Here is a 6273-nt window from a genome sequence, read left to right on the forward strand (position 1 = left end):
TTGCACAAATACTTCTTATTAGTGTAGGTCGATTGGTATTGTAAATGGGCCATATCGGTCCATGTTTTGATATAGCTGCCATATAAACCGATCTTGGGTCTTGACTTCTTGAGCCTCTAGAGTGCGCAATTCTTATCCGATTGGAATGAAATTTTGCACGACGTGTTTTGTTATTATATCCAACAACTGTGCCAAGTATGGTTTAAATCGGTCCATAACCTGATATAGCTGCCATATAAACCGATCTTGGGTCTTGACTTCTTGAGCCTCTAGAGTGCGCAATTCTTATCCGATTGGAATAGAATTTCGCACGACGTGTTTTGTTATGATATCCAACAACTGTGCCAAGTATGGTTGAAATCGGTCCATAACCTGATATAGCTGCCATATAAACCGATCTTGGGTCTTGACTTCTTGAGCCTCTAGAGTGCGCAATTCTTATCCGAATGGAATGGAATTTCGCACGACGTGTTTTGTTATGATACCCAACAACTGTGCCAAGTATGGTTTAAATCGGTTCATAACCTGATATAGCTGCCATATAAACCGATCTTGGGTCTTGACTTCTTGAGCCTCTAGAGGGCGCAATTCCTATCCGATTGGAATAGAATTTCGCACGACGTGTTTTGTTATGATATCCAACAACTGTGCCAAGTATGGTTGAAATCGGTCCATAACCTGATATAGCTGCCATATAAACCGATCTTGGGTCTTGACTTCTTGAGCCTCTAGAGTGCGCAATTCTTAACCGAATGGAATGGAATTTCGCACGACGTGTTTTGTTATGATACCCAACAACTGTGCCAAGTATGGTTTAAATCGGTCCATAACCTGATATAGCTGCCATATAAACCGATCTTGGGTCTTGACTTCTTGAGCCTCTAGAGGGCGCAATTCCTATCCGATTTGGCTGAAATTTTGCATGACGTATTTTATTTTTACTTTCAACAACTGTGTCAAATAAGGTTCAAATCGGTTCATAACCTGATATAGCTGCCATATAAACCGATCTGGGAGCTTGACTTCTTGACCCCTAGAGGTCGCAATTATTATCCGATATGCCTGAAATTTTGTACGACGGATCCTCTCATGACCATCAACAAACGTGTTTATTATGGTCTGAATCGGTCTATAGCCCGATACAGATCCCATATAAATCGTTCTCTCTATTTTACTTCGTGAACCCCAATGGGCGCAATTCTTATACGAATTGGCTGAAATTTTACACAGGTCTCCAACATATAATTTAATTGTGGTCCGAACCGGACCATATCTTGATATCGTTTTAATAGCAGAGCAACTCTTTTCTTATATCCTTTTTTGCCTAAGAAGAGATGCCGGGAAAAGAACTCGACAAATGCGATCCATGGTGGAGGGTATATAAGATTCGGCCCGGCCGAACTTAGCACGCTTTTACTTGTTTCTAATATTCTCGCCAGGATTTGTACCCAGGCGTTCAGCATCATAGGCGGACATGCTAACCTCTGCGCTACGGTGGCCTCCATTTGGTTATAGACCCTATATAAACTGATCTCCCGGTTTAAGGTATTTTACCCATAAATTACGTTTTTATTATCCGAATTCACTGAACTCTAGCACAGTGAGTTGTATTGGAACTCTACGCAACCTTACCAAATATGGTGCAGATCTGACCATATTTGGATATAGCTGAGATACAGATCGATTTATCGTTTCACAGTCTTGAACCCATATAAGGCCTATTTATAGACTGATTTGGCTGATATTTGGAACAATGAGTTGTGTTTTATTTTTGACGTACGCACCGAGTCCAGATCGGACCATATTTTGATATGGCTGCAAGGACATGGCATCTGGGACATTTTCACCAGATCTAGACAAAATGTGTTAAATATTCACATCCGAGGTGAATCGTTCGTAGATCATTTTTACATGTAAATACAAATTTGCCCTTGAACATTCCATTAAGGAATATTGCACTACAAAAAAAAATTTAATAACTTTACTTTCCTAATATTTCTTTTAATTGATTTAGTTAATTAATTTTCTTGTTTGAATTGTCATTAGGTGTATGCATCCCTTTACAGTTAGATTGTGTAAAATGATTTCGAAAGAATCACATTCATTTTCCTTTTCCCTTCATTTCCTTAGAAACACTGTAATAATATTAAGGCAACATGCTTTCCAAGAACAGATGTTAGAAGGAAAATTTCATATGCATAATAATTCCATATAATAAGTTTATTTATCAAAGTTGAATATTATTGCATTGAATGCATATGAAGGCTTCAAATGAAAATGAATTCTATATTTTCAAGGTATAGGAAAACATTTCTAACATTTCACAGCTGGGTGACTAAGAGAACATTTGATAATCCACTAGCTATGTCGAAGCTTTTTTCAAACTACAATCATGTAGATTTCAATGTTTCATCATGTGATGTGTTTTAACCGAATTTGGTTTTAATTTTAATCCAATTTTTGTTGAGGGTGTGCATGTATATGAGGACGAATTTTTGAAAATCAGCAGAAAACAAGTAAAAGCGTGCTAAGTTCGGCCGGGCCGAATCTTATATACCCTCCACCATGGATCGCATTTGTCGAGTTCTTTTCCCGGCATCTCTTCTTAGGCAAAAAAAAGGATATAAGAAAAGATTTGCTCTGCTATTAGAGCGATATCAAGATATGGTCCGGTTTGGACCACAATTAAATTATATGTTGGAGATCTGTGTAAAATGTCAGCCAATTCGAATAAGAATTGCGCCCTTTGGGGGCTCGAGAAGTAAAATAGAGAGATCGATTTATATGGGAGCTGTATCGGCCTATAGACCGCTTCAGACCATAATAAACACGTATGTTAATGGTCATGAGAGAATCCGTCGTACAAAATTTCATGCAAATCCGATAATAATTGCGACCTCTAGAGGCTCAAGAAGTCAAGATCCCAGATCGGTTTATATGGCAGCTATATCAGGTTATGAACCGACTTGTACTTTATTTGATATAGTTGTTGAAAGTAACAATAAAAAACGTCTTGCGAAATTTCAGCCAAATCGGATAGAAATTGAGTCCTCTAGAAGTTCAAGAAGTCAAGTCCCCAGATCTGTTTATATGACAGCTATATAAGGTTATGAACCGATTTGAACCATACTTAGCACAGTTGTTGGATATCGTAACAAAACACGTCGTGCAAAATTTCATTCCAATCGGATAAGAATTGCGCACTCTAGAGGCTCAAGAAGTCAAGACCCCAGATCGGTTTATATGGCAGCTATATCAGGTTAAATACCGATTTGAACCATACTTGGCACAGCTATTGGATATAATAACAAAACACGTCGTGCAAAATTTCATTTCAATCGGATAAGAATTGCGCACTCTAGAGGCTCAAGAAGTCAAGACCCAAGATCGGTTTATATGGCAGCTATATCAGGTTATGGACCGATTTAAACCATACTTGGCACAGTTATTGGGTATCATAACAAAACACGTCGTGCGAAATTCCATTCCATTCGGATAAGAATTGCGCCCTCTAGAGGCTCAAGAAGTCAAGACCCAAGATCGGTTTATATGGCAGCTATATCAGGTTATGGACCGATTTAAACCATACTTGGCACAGTTGTTGGATATCATAACAAAACACGTCGTGCAAAATTTCATCCCAATCGGATAAGAATTGCGCACTCTAGAGGCTCAAGAAGTCAAGACCCAAGATCGGTTTATATGGCAGCTATATCAAAACATGAACCAATATGGCCCATTTACAATACCAACCGACCTACACTAATAAGAAGTATTTGTGCAAAATTTCAAGCGGCTAGCTTTTCTCCTTCGGAAGTTAGCGTGCTTTCGACAGACAGACGGACGGACGAACATGGCTAGATCGACATAAAATGTCACGACGATCAAGAATATATATACTTTATGGGGTCTCAGACGAATATTTCGAGTAGTTACAATCAGAATGACGAAATTAGTATACCCCCGATCTTATGGTGGAGGGTATAAAAACTAGAAATGATAGTCTTGTGTTCAGTCAGGTTAAAAATTTTACCAAATCAGTCACTTGCTTATATATCAGCGCTATATAAAATGGTACTTCAAAGTGTGGCACATTCGGCATACATTTCTTCCTTAAATATGAAGGCTAATAGCGAGCATAAACACTTTATTCGTTTTTTCGAAACGATCTAATGTTTAGACCTTACATATGTGCATATGCACACTTCCGTGTGCAACACATCCACATACGTGACTACAAAGAAAAAAGGACTTCACAATATGCCACATGACAAACCATTGTCGTATTACACTCGACTCAAATGCATTGTTGGCAAAATGTTGCAACTCTAATGTAGCATCCATTGGTGGAGGCACAACACAAATTCCTCAAAAAAAAAATGTTGGAAAAAATAAATGGAATTGAATGAAACCTAAATTTTAGTTAAAAAGAGGACAGAATCCCGCAAATGCAACCAAAAGTATGTTTTGCTAACTTAAGCAAAAAAAATAAAACATCAGCTAACAAAGTAGGCATCCATGGGTGTGACATTATTTTGAAGTGCTCAATATACGGTTAAAGATCATTGCACTCAATGGCAAACTCTTCTGAGGGTTTTGTTTAAGGAATTAAGTCTCTAAATCGTAAGATCGGTCTATATGTCTGCTATATCTAAATATTGTCTGATACACGTAGACCATAATCGGTTCAGATATCAAATGCAACTGACTGTTGCAAATTTCGTAGAAATCAGGCGATAAATGTAGCTTTTATGGACTTGGAACATTCCATTAAGGAACAATGCCAAACTTCGCACATATCAAAGAGTGCAATCCGATTCAAGTTTAAGCTCAATGATAAGGGGCCTCCTTTTTATAGTCGAGTTTAAACGGCGTACCGCAGTGCGACACCTCTTTAGGGAAAAGTTTTACATGGCATAGTACCTCACAAATGTTGCCAGCATTAAGAGGGGAAAACCACAGCTGAAACTATTTTCTGATGGTCCCGCCAGGATTCGAACCCAGGCGTTCATCGTCATAGGCTTGCATGTCCAAACCTCTGCGCTATGGACTTAAGATACTGAATCAACAGATCGTTTATATGACAGCTATATCTTAACATAGTCCGATATAATCCATATCTGATTTGGATACACTGTTCCAGTGAATTCGGGCAATAAATGTTACTGTTATATGCAAAAAATTTGCCCATAGACATTTCTTTAAGGAATAGGGGCAAACTTCTCACAAATCAGTGAGTGCTGTCCGATTCAAGTTTAAGTTCAATGATAAGGGGCCTCATTTTTATAGCTGAGTCCGCATGGCGTGCCACATTGCAACACCTCTTTGTGGAGAAGTTTTTACCCGTCATAGTATCTCACAAATGTTGCCAGCATTAGGAGAGCATAACCAGCGCTGAAAAACATTTTTTCTGGTACCCAGGCGTTCAGCTTCATAGGCGGCGATGCTAACCTCTGCTCTACGATGGCTTCCCACTGGTATAGGCTTAAGACCCCAAATCGGACAAGGTTATTGGCTTAAGAACCTAAATCTGACAATGTTCCATTGGACAATATAGACAATGTTCAATTTGGATATCAGTGAACTAACGGCTTCGTAATGATCCAAATTTCATTGAAATGGAGTAATAAGTAGGAATGTTATGGGGTTAAGACCCCAAGTCGGTATATCGATATGGATATATAACCGTATTCAGCTCTAAACTTATAATTAACCTTATTATTAATCTACCCTTACATATTTTTCATATAACACCCATATGGTGCAGATCGTGTCTCATGCCAATTTGGGAGTTTTTGTGGTTTGAGGGCAACTCTCCAGTTTTGTGACCCAAAATTTTTACCAGGCCACCGTAGCGCAGAGGTTAGCATGTCCGCCGATTACGCTGAACGCCTGGGTTCGATTCCTGGCGAAAACATCATGAAAGTTTTCAACGATGGTTATGCCCTCCTAATGCTGGCGACATTTGGGAGGCACTGTACCATTTGATATGGCAGCCATGTAAAACTTCTCCATAAGGAGGCGTCGAACTGCGGCACGCTGTTCGGACTCGGCTATAAAAAAGGCGGCCCCTATCATTGAGCTTAAACTTGAATCGGACAGCACTCATTGATTGGTGAGAAGTTTACCCCTGTTCCTTAGTGGAATGTTCATGGGCAAAATATGCAATTTTTTTGCGGGCGTCTTGCTGTCGGACTCCCAATGTGGGCCCCCAAATTGGGCACTGGTCTGGCTGACCTCGGGGTAAATGGGTAAATTTGCATTTGCAAATTT

This window comes from Stomoxys calcitrans, chromosome 2, assembly GCF_963082655.1.
Source record: "Stomoxys calcitrans chromosome 2, idStoCalc2.1, whole genome shotgun sequence".
In the NCBI taxonomy this organism is placed as follows: domain Eukaryota; kingdom Metazoa; phylum Arthropoda; class Insecta; order Diptera; family Muscidae; genus Stomoxys; species Stomoxys calcitrans.